This window comes from Phyllostomus hastatus, unplaced genomic scaffold (assembly GCF_019186645.2).
Source record: "Phyllostomus hastatus isolate PE091 unplaced genomic scaffold, TTU_PhHast_1.1 phas_contig_16, whole genome shotgun sequence".
Taxonomy (NCBI): domain Eukaryota; kingdom Metazoa; phylum Chordata; class Mammalia; order Chiroptera; family Phyllostomidae; genus Phyllostomus; species Phyllostomus hastatus.
Genome location: NW_025333643.1, coordinates 17,695,251 through 17,721,118, shown reverse-complemented (window position 1 = coordinate 17,721,118; position 25,868 = coordinate 17,695,251). Strand labels below are relative to the sequence as shown.

The window sequence follows — 25,868 nt, the reverse complement described above, 5'->3', positions numbered from 1 at the left end:
TCTTAGAATTAAAATGATCAAATAGATTTACCGTTAAAAAACCTCACAATTTTTTCTGCCATTTTGCCACCAATGAATGGATATTTCATCATAGATTGGTGTCAATCATTTAACTGGCTTTTAAGAGCCACTGATTTAGTCCAACATTCACCTGATACTTGGTCCTCTAAATATTTCTTCCAAGGGAATATTCCACTTATACTTGAATACTTCCAGTGGAGAGGAACTTGTTATGTATAAAAACAACTCATTCTATCTTTGGATATAACAGTCAAAAGTGCTTTTTTATGTCAAATTGAAATTATCTCCTGTAGCTTCTGCTCATTGGTTATGTGGGGGGGATAACTTGAGGCTGGCTACGCAAGTCTGAGCCCTTCACACAATGACTCTTTGATCTGACAATTACTGTCATAGCTTCCTTCTCATATCTCCTGTCTTCAGAGCTCAAGTCTTCTTTAAACAGTCTCAACCCCTTAAACTGTTTCTTCTATTTTTCTTATTATGTGCTTTAAAACATGTTTTTAAATTATATTAAAATGTTTATATTCTGACAAAATATACATAAAAATTACCATTTTAACATGTACAGTTTTATGCCATTAAGTATATTTACATTGTTGTGTAACCATCATCACCATCCATCTCCATATCTGTCTTTTTGTGACTGGCTTATTTCACTTAGCATAATGTCTTCAAGGTTCCTCCAAGTTGTGGCATTTTCTTCCTTTTTGTAGTTAAATAATATTCCATTGTATGTATACTACATTTTATTTACCTATTAATCTGTTGATCCATAGATAACTAGATAGTGGATTGCCTGAGTATGTGCTTTTGAGTGTGCACACTCCTGTCTTACAAAATCCACTTCACATTGCTGGGTTTAGAGCCATGCAAACTGTTTCAGGAGCAGTTGCTGACTCAAGGTAGCAAATCTTATATTTAGAATCCATCTATAGGCTTATGTCAGTTGCATCAGGCACTCTGAAGCTGCTGAAATGAGCTTGCTTTGGGTCTACTCCTGGGTTTAATCCTTAAGTGCAGTGGATGGATAAGATACACACATTTGAAACTGCAAAGTAGACTGTGGACAATATGATCAGCGAGCCAGAGATGGATTTGATTCTAGAGTTGGGCAGAAGCACTCCAGCTAGGGGGATCAGGTGACTCTCAGGAAAGGTTTAGTTCTGGGACTCATAAGAACACAGCATTGTGGACATGGAGGAATGTTGGGAAAGTGTTTTTGATGGAGGAAATAGCATGAGCCAAGTAGCAGAGTAGGAATGTGCAGGACATGTTTGCCTTATTTATTGGCTTTAGGCTGCCATGTAGGTTGTAAGCATAGTGGTGTCCCAGAGACAGTCATGAGACCTATGTTGACTTCATCAGTCTCTAGCACAATGAACTGTCTGTTTTTCTGAGATTATGTGTTTCCTTTCATCTGAGGGAATTTAAATGGTGGGTTTTCCTTTAAAATGAAGAAGATAATAAATGATAGTTTCATTTTTTTTAATGTTTTGATTGGTCAAATAAAAACCTGGCAACTCAGACTGTTATCTGTGTTTTAATGTAGTTTTTCTGGAGTGTTAGAGGCAAACATCTAGAAAAAATGAGTCTAGCAAACAAATATTGAAGAATGAAAGAAGGGGAATAGCAACACCAGTAATAAATATTCATAAAGTGCTTACTATGTAGCAGTACCATGGTAAGCCTTTAGAGTTGTTGCCTCATTTTATACTCAGAGCAATTTAAAGGAGGTGTAGATAAAAATACTATATTCACTTTACATGAGGAAATTGAGGCTCAGAAGATAAAGTAACCTCCAAAGGTCACTAAGCTCATAAATCATTGAGCTAGGAATAAACCCACTAATCTGACCCAAGAATCCTCCCACCATCCTGTCTACCTCTCCTTTGGAAGTCCTATGCCAGTCTTCCAACTATTGAATGAATATTTTTCCAGATCAAAAAATGCCTGAGAACCATAGGTCCAATGAATATTACCAATGGAAAATGATGTATTATTAGGCTAGGGGCATGTACACTGATGCCAATTATATTATACATAGGAATCACCACCCCCCATCCCAGACTTCTTTTTCTTTCTCTGTTGCTGAAATTCCCCAATTCCTGACTCTCCATCATTGCCCAAATTTTTAGTACCATTCAGCCCTTTCCAGTCCAGTCATACTTGTGTTTTATTGATATCTTTTTGTCAAGTATAGCAGGATAAGGCTCATTTTTGTTGTAGAATGCATTCATTGTATTTTTTAGTTCTTCCCTACCCTTTTAGGTAGCTTATAATTTGTGTTAGAGGAGAATAAAGAAATCTTGAAATCAAGGATTTTATTATCATTTTGAATAACTGCATAATATAAAATTCTCCTTGTCATTGGTGACTATCTTACACTTTGTAAGTCTCTCATAGCTCCTATGGAGCATAGTTTCCATTATATATTCTCCTAAACTTTGTTGACTGGCACTAGAACTTGTTTTAAAAAATGTGTCTCTACACTGTCAAAATCTCACAAAAGCTTCCTGTCATCATAGGTAGCAAAGGACTCAGCCTTGATTTGCAAAATTGGCTTTACAAGGTGGCTTGTTGCTATTCTATTTAGAGGACTTGAAAGCAGATTCAACAGTTCAATTATATTTAATTTGTAATTAACTCCCTCCCAAGCAGCTAATGGTGCATAACTTGGACACTACTATTCTGGATGGGTAAAGAGTAGAACAAAATGGCTTCTTTTAGAGAATGCTTCTCTTAGACAGGGTTTAACTGTTGTGGTATTTCTTGGCATGACTTTCTAGCTCCAAAACAAAACTCTTCTCTGGAAGCTGCCCCCTGACTCACAGAAGTGGGTTTCCAGGAGCTGAGACTATGATGTTTGAGCTGCTCCTTGGAAGAGAAATGACTGGTTTAGGGGTAGGCATCTGACCTGGTTGTGCCAAGAAGATTCTCTCTCTCAAGATTTTAGGATTTTGAACTGAGAATAAAAGGTAAGTATTGATTGTATTCACTTAAATTGAAGTGTTCTAGAAGGAGATCTTTAAGCTTTCCTCCCAGTTCCCTGGAGCTACCTAGATTCCTGTTCTTCACAAAGCTTGTTTATACAATTCTTCCTTCAATATTGTGAGATATTGATGTATTTTTCCAATTCCTCTTATTTTTAGTAGACTTGTTAGGGTTGGTCTATATTTATTGCCAACAAACTTATGCAATACAGAAATTGAAGAAAGTAAGTCTTTACTAAATCTGTTAATGCAAGAGATAAGGGTTACGTCCATTTGGTGAAAATTGTAATATTCAATTGTATTTGTGTGTGTATTTGATGAAATGATTTAGTATTTTACCAGATGCTATAGAGCCTTATTATTTTCATCACCATTATCATCATGTGCATTATTGCCATCATAATAGCTCATGTTTATACAAAACTTTCTATGATTCAACCACTGTACTAAGCACTTTGCCAACAAAATAACATTTATTATATAATTACAATAAAACCATCAAATGGGTGCTATTTTTGCATATATTTTATAGTTTTGGAAGCTGAGGCTAAGAACCGTGCTTGAAGTTGTCTATCTGGAAAGAGATATAGCAATGATATGAATCTAGGTTTGTCACACTCCGAAGAAATGATACTCTTAAGCTCTGCTTTGTAATATGAAGCTGTGGTTCCATCCCAAAGATGTTATATTTCTGGCTTATTAGTTTTTTTTTATGTTGACTATGGAAATGGGATGGGGATAGCATCATGCTTTTTTGAAGTTTAATACTCTATTGACTTAATTTTATGATTCCTTCTTTTATGTAGATTATATTGTTTCAGGAAAGTCAGGGTCAGGCAGGCAGGGCACAAGTTTAGGTAAATTGTCCTGGAGTGCTTCTTCAAGGAGGTGACACAAACTGAGACAGAATGATAAAAGTGAGACAGCTGTGCAGAGATGAGGGACAGGGTGTTCCAGGAAGAAGGAAGATCAAATGTGGAAGTACTGATGTGAGAATGAAGTTGGTGAAGTTAGAAGAACAGAAAGATACCCCTGGGTGGAGAGTAGTGAGCAAGGGAGTGTGTGTTAACAGATGATTAGAGGGAAGGCTGAGGCTGGGTCATTTAGGATCTTACAGGATATAGTAGGGAATGGGGGTTTATTATAAGCACAGTGGGTTAGCCATTAGCAACTTCAAAGGAGAGGAATAATATGATTTAGTTTATGTTATAAAAGATAGATTTATGTTTCTGATAATGGCAGAGTAGCCAATAATCTCACAGAACAACTAGAAAAACTACACAAAATAAAGATAAAATATGACTTTGAAGGCATTGAAAAGTTAGCAAGGCAGCCAGGACTTGAGGGGCCAGAATCACAGAGAGAGGAAGTGCACTAAGGGACCCGAAAATTCTCAGTTTTTCTCTTTGAAGCATTTGCAGATTTGTAAGTGATAAAGCTCTGAGAGCTGAAAAGCCCAATAGAAAGCAGCAGTTAAGATGTATAGAAGTTGAGCAGATTTTCATAGTCCTAGAAATGCAAAAATCCAAAATAAAGTGATAGAAAACCAAGCAGTACATACAAAAGCTATATGTTACTACAACATTGTGTTTATTATAGAAATGAGAGGGATAATATTGAAAAATCAAGTGATGTCATAATTCAAAAAGAAAAAACTTGTGATCATCTTACTAGTTACATGCAGATAAGCATTTGATAAAATCTAACATCTAATCCTGGTAAAAAACTTTTAGCAAATTAGGAAGAAAAATAAACATTCTTAATAAAAAAATATCTATAACAAAGACCTACAGCAAACATCATACTTAAGTGAAATATTGAGAGCCTTACTCTGAAATTAGGCAAGAGAAAATGGGGAATGTTGTCCCCACTTCTGTTCAGCCTTGTACAGGAGGTCCTAGTGAATGCAGTGAAGTTAGAAAAAGAAGAGTGATATAAAGATTGAAAATAACCCTGGTTGGGTAGCTCGGTTGGTTAGAGCAACATCACTATATGCCAAGGTTAAAGGTTTGATCCCAGGTCAGGGCACAAGCAAGCACCAACCAATGTATATATATAGATAAGTGGAACAACAAATCGACATCTCTCTCTCTCTCTCTCTCTCTCTCTCTCTCTCTCTCTCTCTCTCTCTCTCTCTCTCTCTCCCTCCCTCTCTCTTTAAAATCAATTTAAAATGTTAAAAAAAGATTGGAAATGAAACAATAAAATTATATTATTTGCAGAACATATAATAACATAAATTCAATAAATGAATTTATCAAGGTTGCTGGATACAAAGTCAATATTTTAAAAAGTCAATTGTACCTTTATATACACCAGCAACAAAGAAATTTTAAACTGTTACATTCAAAATGCATCCAGCAATATATAAAAAGGATTATAAACTATGGAGAAATTATATTTCCAGAGACTGTGAGGTGGAACAACTAGATATCTATATCTAAAAGTACCCTATGTTATGTATGAAATTAACTTGAAATGTATTACAGACCAAAATATAAGCACTAAAATTAAAAGACATCTAGATGAAAACCTGAAGGAAGTTCTTATGACCTCAGTCAGATTTTTTGGACTACATCACCAAAACCAAAACCTCTGAAAGAAAAATGATAAATTAAATGTTATAAATGAAAAGCTTGAGTTCTTTAAAAGACACTATTAAAAAATGAAGACAAGCCACAGAATGGGATAGTATATTTGCAAATCATATCTGATAAAACATTTATCACACATATAAAAATGTCTTACAAGTCAGTAGTAAAAAGATAAACCAAACTATATATATTCATAGCAAATAAGCACATGAAAAGATGTTCATTATCACCATATCAAAATCCTAATGAGATATTAATTCATACCCACTAGCATGGCTATAGTAAAAAAGGCAATAAAAAGGGTTGGCAAGGATATGGAAAAATTGCTGGTATGAATGTAAATGGTAGAACCACTTTGGAAAACAGTTTGGCAGTCTTTGAGAAAGTTCAACATATACTTATCATATGATCTAGCAGTTCCAGTTCTAGGATTGAAGTAAAACTCATAGAGAATCTATGTCTACACAAAGACTCACATGTGAACATTCATAGCAATGTTATTCATATTGGCCCCAGGTCTGAAGCAGGCCAAATAACTACAAACTGAAAATGGGTAAACAAAAATAGGTATATTTATATAAGGAAGTTTTATGGAACAATATAAAGAAATGAACTGCTGACACATGAAACAAGCTAGATACACTTAAAAACATTATGCTAAGTGAAAGAATATGATGCAAAAGATTATATCCTTTATGATTCAATTTTTATGAAATTTCTAGAAAAGGCAAAACTATAGAGAAGAAGAGTGAATCAGTTGTTGCTTGGTATGGGAGTGGGGTTTAGCTGCAAGTGGGTGTGAGTTTACTTTTTGGGTGGATAGACATGTTTTAGAACTAGATTGTGGTTATGGTTGCACAGATGTATAATTTACTAAAACTCATTAAACATTTAAAATGGGTAAATTTCATAGTATGTAAATTCTACCTTAATAAAAATATTTTTAACAGTTATCATTTAAAGTAGGTTAAAATATTACAAGCAGGAATAAATCTTAACAAAAGATGTGTTAGATCTTTACAGAGAAAAGTATAGAATACTACTGAGAGAAATTAAAGAGAACCTAAATAAATGGAAGGACATAATATATTCATGGAATGGGTGGCCCAAAAAGAGGTCTGTTCTCTCCAAATTTATTTCTAAATACAGTGCAACCCCAACCAAAATACCAGAATGCGTAGGGCCAAAAATAGGCAAGATAATTGAAGAAGAACCAGAATAAAGTTGGTGGATGCAAACTATCATATATCCATATATTATAAAGCTACAATAATTAGGACAGTGTGCTATTGCACAGGATAAACAAATAGTGCAATGGAACAGAATAGAAAACACAGAAATAGAGTCATACATATAGGAGCATTTGATTTTTGAGAAAGATGCTCAATGCAGAGCAGTGAGAAAGTGATGAATCTTTTCCGTAAATGGTACTGAGAAATTTGGGTTTTCATGTGGGGAAAAAATAATTTAGACTTCTTTCTCACATCATAAGCAAGATAAATTTCAGTTGGCTTGTTAATCTGAATGTGAGAGATAAAACTGTAAGGCATCTAGAAGATAACATAGTAAAATATCTTTGTGGTTTTGTTGTAGCCAAATATTGCTTAAACAGGACACACACACACACACACACACACACACACACACAATACTAACCAAGAAGTGGTATTTATAATAGCCAAAAAATTAGAAGTGACTCAAATGTTAATCAACTGATGAATGGATAGATTAAGGTGATATATCCATACAATGGAATATTACTCAACAAGAAAAAGAAATGAAGTAATAATATGCACTATAACATAGATGATCCTTGAAAACATTATGCTAACTGGAAGAAACCTGTCAAAAAAGACTATAAGATTACATAATTCAATACATGTGAAATATCTAGAATAGACTATTCAGTAGAGAGAGAAAGAGGATTAATACTTACTTAGGCCTTGGTGAGGAAGTTGGAAGGAATGGGAAGTGACAGCTGGTGGGTATAGGGTTTGTTTTTTGGGTGATTTGAATATTCTAAAATTATATTAAAGTAATTGTTGAACAACCCTGTGAAAATACTAAAAGGTTGTGAATTCTATACTTTAAATGGGTGAATTGGATAGTATGTGAATTGCATCTCAATAAAATTATTATTTAAATGTAGCAAAAATGGAAAAGATAAATATATTAGACTACATTAAAGTGAAAAGGTTTTGTATCAAGGACACCATAAAGGGAGATAAAGGGCAATCCACAGAATGGGAAGTGATAATTGTAGGTATATGTGACAAAGGACATACATTCAGACTATATAAGTATCCTCTACAAATCATTAAGAAAAAAAGGTAACCCATGGAAAAATGGGTAATGGATTTGAACAAGCTCTTCACAAGAGGATATCCATATGGCTAATGAGCATATGAAAAATTTTTAATCAAATTTAGTCATCATCGAAATGCAAAATAAAGGGACAGAGATAATAATACACACTTAAAAATGGTTAAACTGAAGAAAGACTGATGATACCAAATGTTGACAAAGATATGAAGCAACTGGAATTCTCATGCAGTGCCAAACTGCTGAAAATTAATACAATGACTTTGGAAAACTGGCAATGTCTATTGAAGATGAATAATGATGTGCCCTATGACTGTGCATTTCTACTAGATGTATACTTAAAACTGTGAGAATGTCTGTAGCACCACTGTTTTTAATAAGACCTTAAAGGGGAACTTAATGTGAGTGGTCATCAACAGTATAATGAATAAATAAATGGTATATTCCTACAATGAAGTATTTATAAAGTAAATGAGATGAATCAATTATTTTTACTTGTAACAACAAGAATGAGCCTCACTAACAAAAGTTAGACACAAAAGTGTATCTACTATATGACACCATTCACTTAAATTCCAAACCATGTAAAACTAATTCATGTTTTTAGAGGTCAAGATAATGGTTACCTTTGGGATGGAGCATGGGTAATTAATTGAGAGGGGGTAAGAAGTGTGTTTCTGGGGTGCTGGTTATGTTTTATCTCATGATTTGAGTGTTGGTTACTTGGGTATGTGCATTCTGTGAAAATTCTTTATAACTGATGTAATTTTTTGTGTGTATGTTACATTTAAATAAGTAAGATCTTTGGAGAATAGGTTGAAGCAGAGCAAAATGAGGTCAGGATTTAGGAATTTCTAATAATTAAAAAGCAGACAGATTTGAGAGGCAGTAGAAAATAGTCTGGTCATGACTTGCCGATTAATTCAATATAGGAGCCTTATAGGTTGAGTAGTTTTGCTCCCAAAAGATGTTTGAAATCCTAACCTCCATTGTCACGCAGTGTGACCTTATTGGAAATGTGGTCATTGAAGATATAGTCAGTTAAGATGAGGCCATACTGGAATAGGATGGGCCCTTAATATGATATGACTGGTGTCCTTACAGGAAAAGAGACAGATTCATGAGGGGAGAATGTGACAGAGATGGAGGTTGGGTAATGTAGTTGCAAGCAAAGAAATGTCAAAGATGGATTGTCATCACAAGAATCAAGGAGGTAAGAAAGGGTTCTGCTTAGAGTTTTGGAGGAAGCATGGCCTTGCTGGTGCCTTGATTTAAGATTTCCAATTTCTAGAACTGTAAGACAATATATTTCTTTCCTTTAAGCCACCCATTTTGTGGCATTTTGTTACATAAGTATTAGCAAACTAATACAGGGAGAATGGAAAAGACATAGGTAAGGATGACTACCTGTTTTCATTATCCAAGGGGAATGGGGCAACTGAATTGACCAAACTGAATTTTTAACATGGACCATCAAAGCAACATTTAAACATTTAATTATGGGTACAATGATGTTTTTAGCAGGTGGGAGAACATAATACATCAAGGTTTGGGCACCTGAAGACAGTGTTTTGTTTCTCATTCTACATTAAGCCAGGAATTCACCAAAATCTCCTTGTCCAGTCAGGAATATATCTTCTCAAAGCATTTTGGAGTAGGGTTACACCATCCCTAACAGGTGTTTGGAAGAATGGCAGCACGGGCACAGGTCAGTGTTAGCAGTGAACATGTCCCTTCTTGTTTTTTCCAACTTGTGGGAACAGCTGGAAGTGGAACCCTGGAGACACAGCCTCTCTTTTATTATGCTCCTGAAAATCTGTACAAGGAAGCGGGGTTACTGCAAATTTGTCGCATTTCCCTTTCTGTTTCTCAATTCTGAGTAATAGGATATTTGTTAAGGCCTGTATTCTTTTCATCTTTTCAGGGGCAGAGGGAGAAGGCACCATGTCAGAGACTTCTCTCCAGGGCACCATGAGAGGGAGAGGCACCAAAGTCTTTCTAAGTTTGTGTTTCTGTGTCTTCCTCTTTTTGCAGTGGGCCTTTGACAAGGCCTCCTTCCTGTTCGAGCAGATTTTATTCAGGGCCTGCATGTGAATTCAAATAAACTTTCTCATTGTTTTTTCTCCTGCTGAGACAGTGGCAATGTTGGGACATTGGTGGGAAATGCCCCACAAATCCATCACTTTCAAAGCTGTCTGAGCTCATTGTTAGATCCAGAAGAAAAATAACTGATATGATTAGAAGAAAAGTGAATGGATATTGTAAACTCCTATTGATACTAAATTCTACTTGGAGTTAGTCTTGGACATAAATATCATAAAATTATATGTAAATGTACTCATTAGTATACTGTAATATTGAACATCTATTTTGTCTCTGGGCAATTTTTCTTAGCACAAAAGCTATTACTACTGTTATTAAGAACAGTAATTGATTTTCCATTTTTAAAAAAGTTGGATATTCCCCCCTAGTTCTATTTTATCTTTGCATTTTTGCCATGCATTCCAATAATATTTTCCTAAGGCTTGTTAAAGAATTACATTGTGCTCTAATAATTCCAAGGGCAAAGGGGAGGTAGGGCATGTGGTGTTATTGGAGAGGCTATTTTAAACTCTAGAGGACCCGGAAAACAGACCTCAGGATGAGAAATGCCCAGAATGAAGGGTTTCATGCTAAGGATTTGATTATATTGTGTGTGGTTTCATCTGAATGTCATTGATCTTATTTTGTAATTAAATGCTTTGATAAAGCCAACTAAATACTGCTAGAGTCAAAATACAGTTTTATTAAAAGTATTTAAAACTTACAAATCAGCCATATAGATTAGTTGTGGTATGGATGCTTTATGAGTTCTTTCAAATGATTGTTTGATTTCTATGTTGGTATAAATTCATCTAAGAAAAAAAGGAAATACTTTAAGTTTTTAATGATATTTTTAATTAAAAACTTTATTTATTTCAAGTTATTATTATTTTTGCTGGACATGTTCCATCCTCACAAATAAACTTTTTTGGGGGGAATAAAAATATTTTGTATATTTGCTTGATTTTGCAGGGAGAATATATAATTTTATGAATGGAAATACAGTATTATGTAGCCTGAAGGGCAAATGCATGAACTTCTCTTTGCTATTATGTGAATCCATTATTTTTTTAAGCGTTTTCAGGGCTCAGCTAAAGACAAAATGAGCACCAAGCACATGTATACTCGTATATGTGTGTGTGTGAGTGTGTGTGTGTGTGTGCTTAACAATGTGTCTTTCACACCATCAAATGCATTAGGCACAGGAGATTTAGAAACCATTTACTTGTAACAAAATGAGGAGGAGATATTTTTCAGATTAAAAAAATACATACCCATTTTCACTGTTGTGAAAGAGAAAACATGTCAGCCTTTGTGATTCAGGATGCCCATCAGGTAACATTTTTTTTTCCCTGAAAAAAAAAGTATTCTTCCTGCTAGTTCCATCCTGTGGTAGGTAAATAGGCTATTACCCACATTTATTTAAATCTGCTTACAGAAAGCCAGAAATACAGTGGTGTTCTCAATGTGAGGTAGATTGTATAGTTTGGATATAGATGGTTTGAGGAAACACATTGGCTATTTATACTTTACTTTATTTAGTAAGATCTCTCTTAAGCCCCTAAGGCAGTGTATTTGTTAGGATGAAGGTGGTAGACTCTCAGCTATCAGCCTCAATTGAAATCTCAGCTGTATTACTTAGCAGTTTGTGTGACTGCCAGCAACTTTTCTAACTTCTGTGCGCCTGAGTTTTCTCATATGTCACAAGGAGAAAATTATGATATTTTATAGAGCTGTGGGGAGGATTTAAAACATTTAAAAGATTGAGAATAGTGCCTGGCACATAGTGAGAACTCATTATTAAAATAAAAAAAAATGAACGTGGCCAGCTGTTTGTTTCTTCACCTGGCCTGTGGTAACCATTTTGACTTTCTTATTTGGGAAAAGGAGATGGAAGAAAATGTTTTTAAAATTATATGCATATATTAATATTATATTTAGAAATACAGACAGTGCTCATTTTAAGGAAATCAGCAAATTACAGAACTTCTTCAGCTACTATTGTATTACTTTGCACTTTTAACAATCTGGCTGTGAGTGAATTAGGAATGTTGTTTAGACTATATAAAAAGCTGTTGGTAGTTTTTTCAGCTTTTATGATCATTATTATTGGTTTAAAGTCAGATCCTCATGGAGTTTGTAACTCAGTTCCCAGAGTTACTTAATAAAAATATTACGAGAGAAAGCAAGATGTATGGTAACACCTAAGCAATGATCAGTCTTTAAACTGACTAGAATGATGTCATTCTAATTTGTGTATGGGGGATGGGATAAAAGGTGAGGGTAGGAGTAGAGGAGAGGGGGTGGTTACTTCATAGTAACAGTGACTACAGGTTCCTGTAAATGCTCTCCATTCATTCTTCATAAAAGTCATAGGGAGAAACATGGGTACTGCCCCTTTTTTTGTAGGGAAGAAAAAGGAAACTCAATGTCTTGATGGAGAATGCATCACAAAATAGGAACGACTAATATCCTATCTATTGTTTATCCCACTGAGATCTTCTGCCTCTCTGGTTATAGTGATGGGTGATAAAAATTAATTAGAAGCTGGAATCTGATTTTAAGATGGGATGTCAGACACATATATCAAGTTGTTAGGTTAGCTGTAAAGCATAACCTGGGATTTATATATTTGGAAGTCATAATAAATCTGTCTGTTATGAAAATCAGATTACCCAGTGTTGCATGCTAATGGCTTATTGTCCTGTGGAATTGTAGTCTCTCTAGCAGCTGCCCACTGGCTCTGCTTTTCTCTGACTTGTTGTCCCCCTTGACCAACTAGTGATTCTGGTCTTCCTGCTCAGCAAAGTGCCTACTTTAATAAATGCTTCTGGGCCTTTATAAAGAGACGTGTCCCCCTGAACTACAGCAGCAACCTTCTACAGCTCTCTTTGACTCATTATTATCAAAATAACCAATCAGTCCATCAGTCATGCTATTCACTAAACTAACAATTACTTCTAAGATATTTATTGAGTACCTGTTTTATGCCAGGCTGTTTGCAAGGTGCTGGGAATTTTTTTTAAAGATTTTACTTATTTATTTTCAGAGAGGGAAGGGAGGGAGAAAGAGAGAGAGAGAGAGAGAGAAATATCAATGTGCGGTTGCTGGGGGTCATGGCCTGCAACCCAGGCATGTACCCTGACTGGGAGTCGAACCTGCGACACTTTGGTTCACAGCCCGAGCTCAATCCACTGAGCTACGCCAGCCAGGGCTCAGTTACTGGGAATTTAATGAAGATAGTGCTTGCCCTCATTGAGGGCAGTGATGGAGGAGAGAGATAAGAAAACTTGCCTCACGTTGTGAGATGGGTAAAATGTAGGATACAAAGTGTAGACTTAAAAAAGAAACACGGGCTTCTGTCATGAGTAGCACATGTAGGGCAGCTTGATTGTTCTATGTGCAGAATCAACATCAAAAGATTTGGGAAGTGTAACTTTTTGGTATCTAGGCAGCTGTTGATTGTTGATATTGTGCCTGTTTGGGGGGCAGAGGAGGAGAAAGAATGAAGACTTCTGTGCTTCTATACCTGTGTTCATCCTGGGCCATTGACCTCCGGCTCCTGTCACCTCAATCTCACCTGTCCAAACACATACATTCTTCCAAGTCCAGTTTAGTGTCAGAGTGAGCCTTTCTTTGATTTACCCCAGACAGAATTAAACCTGCCTTAAATGTGGTCTTTCTGAAGTGTGGCTGTCTTCATCCATTCTAACATTAAACAAATGTTTACTGGTTGTGGACTGTGTTGCAGGTGTGTGACAATGATCAACAAACCAAAGTGCCTGTCTTCATGAAATATGGTCCAGCCCAGGTTCTTTTACTAGCCATTTGTATCTCTGGCATTCATATCTTGACTAAGCCATTTTGAAAGGCTATTATTTTTTTCTACCAATACCACCTCTTATGGCTGATGAATTCTGGAAGCTTATTCTCTGTATAGAAAAGTCCTTTGTAAATAAAAAAGCATTTAAGGGCCCCCCGCTCTGCTTCCATTGTCCTTGGCTTATCTCCATTGTAGGTCTTACTGGATTGATGTGGCAGATAATCTGTGGACCTGGTGTAGAAAACTGGCAGTGTCTAAATCTCAGATTTTGCACTTGTTAGCTGTGTAACTTTAGGCAAAGTACTTAGTCTTTCTATAGCTCACTTTTCTTCTCTGTAAATGAAGGTGATATTAGTATCTTGATCAGATGACACTTATGAGGCATTAAATGAAAAAAATGTGAGTACTCAGCACAATTCTTAGCACATAGTAAGCACACAATGATAGCCATTACTAACTCATTGTGTTATTGCTATTACATTTATAACAATTATTATTTTCATCAGAGTGTCTCTCTGTTAGATTCAAAACTTGAACAATAGGAAAACTATATCTTTAAATTTCTATATCCTTGGAGTAGCCTGACACATAGAAGGCAGTTAACAAATCCTTGCTGGTGTAGCTCAGTGGATTGAGTGTGGGCTGCTAACCAAAGGGTCACTGATTCAATTCTCAGTCAGGGCACATGCCAGGGTTATGGGCCAGGTCCCCAGTAAGAGGCTCACTAGAGGCAAGCACACATTGATATTTCTGTTCCTCTCTCCTTCCCTTCCTCTCTCTCTAAAAATAAATACATAAAATCTCTTAAAAAAATAAATAAATGGCCCTGGCTGGCATAGCTCAGTGGATTGAGCATGGGCTACAAACCAAAGCATTGCAAGTTCGATTCTCAGTCAGGGCACATGCCTGCGTTGCGGGCCGGGTCCCCAGTGGGAGCCATGTGAGAGGCAACCACACGTTGATGTTTCTCTCTCTCTCTTTCTCCCTCCCTTCCCCTTTCTAAAAAAATAAATAAAAATTAAAAAAACTTTAAAAAATAAATAAATAAATGAAGAAAATAAAGTATTGTTTATTATCAAAATTTGTTAAAATGTATATACAGTGCTTGGCAGATTGTATGAAAGTAATATACACTTGTTCCATACTTGACTCTTTGTTTGATTTTCCTGTTATATTGAAAAAATTTCCTTGGGTTCTTTAGTATGAGATTTAGTAAAAAAGATTATCTTTCTACTGACTTCATTTGGTTCTCTGAAATGTTTTAGCTTTTTTAGCTTATTTCTATGCAATGGTCTTCCTAACTTGACATCATTTCTGATTTGTTAGGTCCTAACACTTAGTTCTTTTGGTAACTAGAAAAAGATCTTCAAGTGAAATCTCCTATGAGTGTGGATGCCATCAAAAAATATTTTCTGAGTATGTGTGTGCATGTATGTTTATTCCTTTCATTAAAAACAAACATCCCTTCTAGCACTCTTCCCACCCTTTGCAGGAGGAGAGAGCTAATAAAACCAGGTGGGCAGCGAGGGTTCACTCATGCAAATCAGATCAGAGGCTGATGCAGCAGTTCTCACCACAAATGTCCAGATGATTTCACAGAGTGACAGCAGCTCCCTATAGTACTTGACTTATTTTCTGAAAGGAGCTTGGCCATAGATGAAGACGTTTTTGGTGGGACACCAGGACGTGCTTGTTACTTGCTCAGTTTTTCATACAGGAAGAGTGCTTGCTTCTCCATTTTTGGTCTTATAGCTCTTGTCTGAGCCTGACTTTTCCATGTCTGCCATCACTTCCACAGAACTTCCAGCTTGATGCTTTTTACAAAAGGTCACCCATTTAAATGGCCTTGGAAGCCACCAGGGTAGATTCTGTTACTGAACAAAGGAGGTTAGGTAAGACATTTTGTAGTGTAGAGAGTTATGTCTTCTTCATTCTCTTTGTTTTTCCTGAAATGCTCAGTTCCCTTAACCCATCTTTTTTTCCACTTGTGATGGAGACATACCAATGTGAAATATTTGTATTTGACCTTTACTGTAAGAAAACTAACACTACACTTAAGAAAAGAGGAGTTAATTGACATTTGGCTTCAGTGGCAGGGAGACTATAGCAGCTAGTGCAGTCGAGGCAAACTGCTGAATGCTTTCCCCACTTCAATGGCAGCAACCTCAACTCTGCCCCCATGGTTTGCCTCATGTGGGGTCAGAGCTTCCAGCATTTTCTGTGAAATCTCTCAATTTAAAAATGTCAAAAAGTATTTCACAATGTTAAAACACTAAGTCAGCCATTACCCTATATTACAAATGAAACAGAACAATGGACCAATGTTCAACCTCTGCTGTATTAACAGAAGTGCAAGATTAGTATTTTCACTCTTCCATACTGTTCTAGCTCTGAACAAAAACAAGATTGTAGTTAGAGCTGTCTTGTTTCCAAAAATCACTTGAATACCCTTTTAAAAAGCGAAGACTCTGTGGTGTGCTCTTCTAAGTTTATGGCAAACCTCTGAAGGATTCTATAAGATAAATGAGTTAGTTGTTTTTCACTTAGTACTAAAGGCTTAAGGGGTTTTGTGTGTTCTTACTCTTGTTTTCCATTTGGCATGCACTACTTATGCTTTAAAAAAAATTAAATTGACGTGAAGTGAGAAAAAGTTACTGGAGCCTGAAAGTTGGTTAATATCAATTACATTCTCGTGTCTAATAACCCATGCCTGGGAAACGCAACTTGTTTGTTATAAATACCCCATGCTGAATCAAGAATAAACAGCTGCTTTGTTTTAGTCGGTATTTACAGCATCACTCTAGCTACTTGGACCCTCTTCAAGGAGGTAATGAAGAGCTGGGTGCCAGTGATGTTGATAAACTGTGGCAATTTCTGCATTGTGTCCTTTAGCTGCCTCTGCTTCAGCCTCCATTATTTAAATTGCTAGTCATTACAGTCAAGCCATTAACTGGAAATGCAGCAAAATGACACATAGGAACAGGGCCAGCAGGACACTGTTCGTCCTTCTATTGAGTGCCACATCCTGGGGTGGGGAGCAACAGTCGTAAAGAGAAAACACACAAAGCAACCCCCAAAGGCATGAACACTCGTCAGTTCTTTGTAGTGCTGGTAGAATGTTGTAAGTTCACATTTGGAAGTACTTTTTGGACATTAGGCCCAAATCATAGATAATATTCCAGACTTTAAGTAATTTATATTTTGTTTTTCATCAAAATAGAAGATATCTAAGTATATTTCAGGCTGGTTTATTCTTACCCACTGGGATCAGATACAATAGGATATGGGAAAAGGAGATTGTTCAATCTGTGATGTGGAACTAAATTGAGTAATTGCCCAGTCACTTGACTCTAATCAATGCCATTTTTAGAAAAGTGCCTATTTTCTAACTATAGAGCCTCATAGGCCAAGTAACTTGTCAGTCTTCATTACTTGATGAAGACACAGTTATTACAGTGTATGACTTCAATTAACAAATGCTGTCTTATGATCTAATACAGCAATTTTCAACTGGTGTCTTGTGGCACACCCAAGAATTTTTAAAGCATGCAATACTTGACTGTTTAGTCAAGGGCACTGACCTCTTTCCCCTTAGATTGTCAAATTTTAAAAAAATGACATCAGCCAACACAACAATAGCCATCCAGTGTAAATGAATCAAAATTATACCTATTTTTTGGTGTACCACAGAATTTTAGCAATTAGTTTATATGTGCTATGAGATGAAAAAGGTTGAAAATCGTTGATCTCTTAGCACACACTCTATCCATCCTGCTCTATCTATCAGGAACTGCTTCTGGCCAGATTTTCAAGACATCAGGGAGGGAGGGATTGAAGGAGGTCTCTTATTTTCAGGGATTTTTGAAAAGACCTATAATTCCTGTTAGCAGGATATAATCTGTTGCAGCACAAATCCTTCCTTGGAAAACTTTGTCCATCATTTATTAGGGCCTTTATGTTAAAATTGAAAAATTTGGCCCTTGTGCATATTTCGGGAGGGAAGGAAAGGTCTGTTTACCCCTTTTATTCTTTTCACCTTTTCTGTAAACTACGTGTACAAACTATAAACAAATTTGTTATACATTGGAGGTCTGTCCAGAAAGTATCCAGCCATGTACTATGAAAAATCGAGACATTTATTGAAGAAGATACAAGATACAAGAAACATTTACATGGGACAATGATTCCTCAGTCCCCTTCAAAGTAGGTGCTTGCTCTTTACACAGTTCTCCTAATCGCCATCAGCTACCCTGTCATATTTTCCTGAATCTCATTGACGGTCTGAAATCTCTCATTCAAAGGTGATTTTAGTTTTGGGAAAAGCCAGAAGTTGCAGGGTGTCAAATCTAGGGTATAAGGGGGCTGAGTCTCTTAGGTGATTTGATGTTTGGCCAAAAAACTCTGCAACACAATGCATGAGCAGGCACATTGTTGTGATGAAGCTGCCAATCCACACTTGCCCATAGCTGAAGCCTTCTGAATCATCTGAATAGCTTCCGTGGAAGAAGAATGTTTAAGCTTGATGTAAAATTTGATGAAGATTTGTTGCTTTATTCAGTCATTTTGAATGTGATGGCCACACAGTACATGTGCTCACTCAACAGCACTTACCACCTCCACTGACTAGTACAGTGAAGCCATCATTGTTCACGCATGCACATTCCAGTCCACTCTCCTTGGCTGCCAGGTTACATCAAGATTTTGCAAACCATTCTCATTATATTAACAAGAGTTGGACTTTTTCTGGACAGACTTCATAAATTTGGAGGATGAGAGAAAGAAGGAAAGACTAGTGTTTGTTGAACTCAGCTCTTTGTCCAGGGCTTGGTGGGTATTTTTTCCGTATCACTTATGATTCTTTCAGAATGTATTAGAAATCCCAGTTCAACTGACTTAAACAAAAGATGTTAAAATGTAGATGAAGTAAATAAGGCCTTTCAAGAATTCAGCAGCATTATGAAAACTAGGGTTCTTTTCATCTTTTATTTCTGCCTCTTCCATGTATTACTTTCCTGTGCAGGCTTGTCCCCTTATGGTCCAGATTGACTAGCGTATTTCTGTATATGCTGATATAGTGTGTGAAGGCCAGGAATGGAGATGACTACTCACCCTTTCTTGTGTCCTTTGTTTCTTTGAGAATAAGGAAAACTTTCCCAGAAGCCCTGCAACAATTCCCTCTCTTAGTTGTTTGTCCATAATTTCAAACCGTACCCTAAAACAGTCCTTTGTAAGGAAAAAGAAGTTACCATGCTTGTCCTGGTCCAGTCAAGTCTGGGGCTGACTAGCACCCAGCCTCTTCCCTGGGTTTGAGGCATGGGCTGCCAGTAAGTAAACAAAATCAGAGTCAGGTCTTATTTAAAAGAAGGGGAAGGATAAGTGACTTTTGTATAGATAGTCAGCACTTCTCATTTATTTTTCCCAATAATTCTATGCTTGAGGTACAGAACACCCAAAGAGGTGAATTATCCTGACCAAGGTCAGACAGCTCTAAAGTGGAAAACTGGAGTTTGAATCCAAATAATTACAGCTCCAAAGCTGTGGATCCTGGAAGAGACCAAACAGGGAGGGGGATATCTAGCAACAGAATGCTTGCATCGTTGGGATACTCAAGCAAGAATGGCAATGAATTTCTTTAGCCCAAAAGTTTGTAATAATATTTTTAGAATATAAAAATAACATGTTCATTGGGGTAATTTAGAAAATATAAAAGAAAATAAGCATCCTCCAGAATTCCATTGCCTAGCCAATACCACTATTAACATTTTGTAGTATTTCATCTTTGTCTTTCTACACACCCATGTGCACATACAGACCACTTATACACTCAGAAATATTTATTGATCACGTTATGTGTAGAATAATGTGCAAATATATAAACATAGATGTAAGTATACATTATAAACATATTGAATATAGGGTGCATAGCCTATTTTACATCTTTCTGTTTCATTTAACTTTATAGCATGTAGATTTCTATGCATTTTCTTATGAACTATAATTCTTCAGGAACATCATTTTTTAATATCTGCATGATGATCCATTTTGTAGTAACAAAATGTATTAAACAAGCCCCTTATTTGTAGACCTGTACATTTCTCTCAATTTCTCTTTATGGAAAGTAACTGTCAATAAGCATCCATGTATGATATATCTTTGGGCACATCTTTTATTTCTCAGGATACAGTCCTTGAAATAATGAGTCGGGAAATGAACATTTTAAAGCTGTGAATTTTTTATGCATATTGCTAACTTGCAATTCAGAAATGTACACTCTATGTTCCCAACAACAATCTATGAAAGTGTCTGGCTCTTTCTTGATGCTCTTGTCTTGGAGGTCTTTTGTTTTTCTTTTTTTCTTTTGGAGTAGTTTAGAAGTTATTTTTAAAGGCCTTACAATCCACAGATAAATTATTGCTGTTACCCTGTTTTCATTTTCTCAAGGGTTGACTTCTGAGGGTTCATTATGCTTTCTTGTATTAATTACACAAGGCCAGAATGGACCCCCATCTATTATTAGATATTGAGGGAGAAAACAAACCCTGAACAATATGTACCAATGTGATGTTTGATATTGTATGTCTAACAAAATTGAAATAAAAATCTCCATAAGTGCTAGTGCATCATTAAAATGTTCAGGTCAAGTAATTTATTTTGTTCATAAATAAATAATTTTAACTTTCATGATAATGGAGAAGAGGAAAGGTGGTAAGAGACTTACTGAATATACCAATAATTCATTCTCCTGAAGCCAAGATAAACAGCACCATGAATTAGATGACAGGACATTGGATGACAGGCTACATTATCTTAGGACTGGGCATTTGCTAGTAGTACATGTATCCATAAGACATAACACTGGTGTTATTTATCCAGGGTTGTCCAAGGGAGATGCTCTCAAAAGGTGTCCTGGAAAGGGGCAATTGGTAATTGCTGGGCAGCACCATGTTGTTAGCAAAGAAAAGGAGTAGAAGGCAGGAGGTTCTTGTGCACTATTCCTTCTCCCGTCATCTAGGTGGAGCCAGAAAGATTGCACTGGAACATAATAGGATGGGAAGAAAGAGGTGAATTAGAGGCAGCTGAGATTTGCAAATTTCCCAGTGAGTCCTTCCATTTCAACAGAGATCTCTGAGTAATTTTTGCTGGCATGCCAAATGTCTTCAGTGACCTACACAAACCTGGAGGAGGAGACACAGTATGTTGAATGTCTACCTCTTCTCTGAACTGTACTTCCTGCTCTGGAATCCACAATCTGGCCTTCAACCAATTACTTCATGCTTTGCCATACTTTATGCCTACCTTTTTATGCTGAAATTTATGAGTTCATTAATCCATTTATTCTTTCACACATTAAATAATGATCAGTTAAGGTCTGTGTGCAGGGTACCATGCAAATCAAAATGCACTTTCCCGATCTAATCCTTGCTTATCTAATCCTCTTATCTGTTCATAGCTAGCATGCATGGATGTTTCACTGAAGCTTGATTCTTTCAGGATACACATTTTGAGGAAGGTTTTGTTCATATTTGAATACATATGACATTAGACTTCTGGTCAAAATGGAGGCATAGGTAGACATGCTTTGCCTCCTCATGTAACCCAGGAAAGAATTACAACTGGATCTCAAAACAAATAGCACACAAAACCATCAGAAAATTGAGCTGTATAGAAGTCTGACAACCAAGGATTTAAAGAAGCCACATTTATTCAGATGGATAGGAGGGGCAGAGTTGTGGAGATGAGTGGAGAGGAGCTGAGATGGGATGTGGCTGAAGAGGTAGTGGTAGTATAATGGATGGTCCCACATTCATGTATGGTGGATAAAAATCAGAAGGGATAACTTGGGCACAAGTGATCCCAGCCCCAGGCCACCATACAGCTCAGGTTTCCAGTATTGGGAAGATAATCTCTGTAACTTCTCGCTGTAAAAACCAGTGGGGGTTTGGGTACAGAAGAAGCTGCTGGATTTTCAGGAGACTCCATTTAAAGGGCCTGCACAGACTTAGAACATATGCAAACTCACCCACTCTGGGAATCAGCACCAAGACAACAACTGGAAGGGCACCAAACACATGTGGGAAGTATATGAAGTGACTGGAAATGGGGCAAATCTCAGAAGCCAGACAGAGGCATTGTGTCCTCTCTGAGCCCTCCCCACACACAGAGCCACATAGTGTTGAAGCAAGTAGCTCTGCCCTGGTGATTACCTAAGGCTCTACCCCACACAATTTGCAGGTGCCTTTTCTACAGTAGTTCACGCTACTAAGACAGGAAGTCAAAGCAGCTCTACATAATACACAGAAACAAACACAGGGAGACTGCCAAGTTGAGGAGACAAAGAAATATGGCCCAAATGAAAGAACAGAACAAAACCCCAGAAAAGAACTAAATGAAACAGATAACCAACCCATCAGATGCAGAGTTCAAAACACTGGTGATTAGTATGCTCAAAGAACTCACTGAGTATGGCATCAATATAAAGGAAGAAATGAAGTCTACACTAAGTGAAATAAAGAAAAATCTGTGGGGAACCATCAGTGGAGGGGAGGAAGCCAAGATTCAAATCAATGATTTGGAAAATAAGGTAGAAATAAGCATTCAACCAGAACAGTAAGAAGAAAAAAGAATAAAAAAAACAAATAAGGATGGTGTAAGGATCCTCTGGGACATCTCCAAATGTACCAACGTCTGAATCATCAAGATGCCAGAAAGAAAAGAGGAAGATCAAGAAATTGAAAACTTACTTGAAAAAATAATGAAAGAAAACTTCCCTAATTTGGTGAAGGAAATAGACATACAAGTCCAGGAAGCACAGAGTCCCAAACAAGTTGGACCCAAAGAGGATCACACCAAGACACATCATAATTAAAATGCCAAAAATTAAAAATAAAGAGAGAATCTTAAAAGCAGCAAGAGAAAAGCAGAGTTACCTATAAAGGAGTGTCCATAAGACTCCTGTATCAGCTGATTTTTCAAAAGAAACTTTTTTTTTTCAGAGCAGCAACTGGGGTAAATTTATTTCCTACAGGGTCTGACTGGTTGGGAGCAGAATACAAGGGCACTGGAGTATGTGGTCCTCTTATGACCTAGAGTTCAGCTGCCTGAGTAGTACTGAATAGGTGTGCCGAGGTGCACAGGGATGGGGGTGATCCTCCCAGAACTTAGAGAAGGTACTTGGAGAATGAAAGCAACAAAAGAAACTTTGCAGGAGATAAGAGACTGTCAAGAAGTATTCAAAGTGATGATAAGCAAGGACCTTCCTCCTAGACTATTCTATCCAGCAAAGCTATCATTTAGAATGGAAGTGCAGATAAAGTGCTTCCCAGACAAGGCAAAGCTAAAGAGTTCATCATCACCAAGCCATTATTTCATGAAATGTTAAAGGGAATTATATAAGAAAAAGAAGATCAAAACTATGAACATTAAAATGGCAATAAATTCACAATTATCAACAACTGAATATAAAAGAGAAACTAAGCAAACAAGCAGAATAGGAACAGAATCATAGATATGGAGATCATTTGGAGGGTTGTCAGCTGGGATGGGGAAGGGGGAGAATTGGGGAAAAGGGGCAGAAATTAAAAAGCATAACTGATAGGAACAAAATATACAGGAGGATGTTTAGAACAGCATAGGAAATATAGAAGCCAAAGGACTTATAATGCACAACCCATGGACATAATATAAGATGGGGATGATGGAGGGAATGGGGGTACTGGGTGGAGGGGGACAAAAGTGGAAAATTGGGACAACTGTAATAGCATAAACAATAAAGTATATTTTAAAAATACCACATTACTTACTAAACATCTACCATGTGTGGAATATTGAGCTAAATTTTGGGAATACCAGGGGATTAAAGTCAACTGGGCAGGATATGATGGTAGAAAGGATGGTATTGTTAGGTGTGGAATTGTTTTGTACTCTCTGCTATTCCAGACTATCTCCTTTAATTCTCAAAATCACACTCTTAATTTGGCTGGTCAAGAATTAAAATACACAGAACCATACCTTATTTTCTCACTGTGTGATTAGTAACTGCACAGTCCAAAGGAGTCGAGAGAACAGGTTCATCAGCTTAATAGTGGTCCTTAATCTTGGCTGCCCCATAGAATCACTTGGGGAATGTGGAAAATAGCCACTATGTCTATGCCATGACCCAGACCAATTATATCAGAATTTGTGGGTTGTGTGACCTATGTGTGTGTTTAAAGCTTCTGAGATGATTATAGTATGCAACCTTTTGGAGTGTTTTGTGCAGCCAAAGTTGAAAAGCACCAACCTAAAAGGTGCATTAAGTTACTACCTTTCACCCCAAAGCAACCTTTACTACTTTTCCAAGGAGCCCAATTCCATGATACGTGCCACAAAGAAACTGGTCCATGGTCAGACAGTTTTGAGAAACTCTGTTGTCCTTGGAGGTCACAGTATCCATTAGCATTTTAAAGACCATGAGCAGTCCTGCCATAAAACATGTTAAGCTTTCTGTTCTGTTATTCTGTTCTTTTTCTATTCTATTTTTATTCTGTTATTTTTCTCTATTATTTTTTTCCAGGAGTGCCTTGCTTGCATTCTCTCTCTTTCTTTTAAGAATTTCACTAACTATAGTGTAAGGAATGGCTAGATTATTCAAGAGTTGATTATGTAATCCTGGGGTGATTTTAGTTCCTTGTTTTTCTTTTATTGGGTCTCCCTTTGTGCCCCCTTTTTCATTACTTTTTGAGCAGACATAGGGCCCAGTGAAGAGCTAAAACTTCAGTCAATTCATTTGTTACAAGCATTTAGCAACAGTTTTAAACAATGTAAAATAAAGCTACTGCTGCAGAAGAGACTGGTAGTTCTTGCCTTTGCTCTAGTAGTGCTTCTCAAAGTATGGTCCCAGAATTAGCAGCATCAGAATGAAATGGTATGGTGAGCACAATTATGGCTTCTCCTAAAAATGTCTACACTCTAATGTCCAAAATGGGTGAGTATGTCAAAAGGTAATTTGCATATGTAATTTATAGATTATTGGCTGAGATGTTGGGATCATTCTGGATGATCTGGGTGAGCCCAGTGAAATTATGTGAGCTCTTAAAATCAAAAAAGCTTTTCAGACTGCAATCAGAGAGAGTTGATACAAGAGGCAGGAAAGATTCAAAGCATTGAAAGAACAGAAAACATCATTACTGACTTGAGGAGGGAGGGAGGAATCCACGTGCTGAGCAATGTGGGCAGCCTCCAGAAGCTGAGAACAACCATCAGCTCACAGCCAATAAGGAAACGGGGACCTCAGAACTGAATTCTGCGAACAGCCTGGATGAGCAATGACACAGAGCCTTTCCTGGAGCCTCCAGAGAGGAATATGGTGTGCTTACATCTGAATTTTAGCCTGGTGAAACATATGTCAGCCTTCTGACCTGCAGAACAGTGACATAGTGAATTTGCAATGTTTTAAGCCCTAAATTTGTGATAATTTTTTCTGACAGTAAGAGAAAGCTACTATATATGAGGACTTGTTGAAATGGAAATTTACAGTCCTTACCCCAGACCTACTGAATCAGAAACTGTAGGGGTGGGGTTGGTGAGGTGTTTGCAGTTGAGTTAAACAAGCTCTCCATGTGGTTCTGATATGCTCAAGTTTGAGAACCACTGGAAGACAGAAACAGAATTCCCAAATGTTAGTAGACATATGGCTGCCAAGAACAAAGTTTGCTTTTCCTACTTACATTGCAGGTGGGTATGGCTGTGTGACTAAGTTCTCACCAAACAGGTTGTGTAGTAAAGGGTTAGTTAATTTAGCAGGCTTGGGGTGTTAAAACTCTGCATGACCGGAGGAAAAGACTATCTTTGACTGATCCTGGGAGATAGTCCCGAGACCTTGAAATATCCTATGGGATTGGAGTGACTTTGTATACCTAAGAAATTGGGCCATGCCGAAAAGTTTATGCTAGCCATGTGATCTGTGGTGAATGGCTGGCTGTGGATCAGACTCTATCAGTTTGACCTCTGGAGAACCTGGAGTTGATAGATAATTGCCCCAGTCTTTGTCAGTTAGAT

At 36.9% G+C, this 25,868-nt stretch overlaps 1 protein-coding gene and 1 non-coding gene across 5 annotated transcripts in view; both read left to right on the top strand.

The window, feature by feature from the left end:
- Positions 1-25,868, top strand: part of FHIT (fragile histidine triad diadenosine triphosphatase) — a 1,461,545-nt gene that overhangs the window by 140,957 nt on the left and 1,294,720 nt on the right. The window lies entirely within an intron of this gene.
- Positions 13,358-13,490, top strand: LOC123814628. The gene has a single exon (XR_006784963.1). It is a non-coding gene; the product is annotated as a U11 spliceosomal RNA (small nuclear RNA).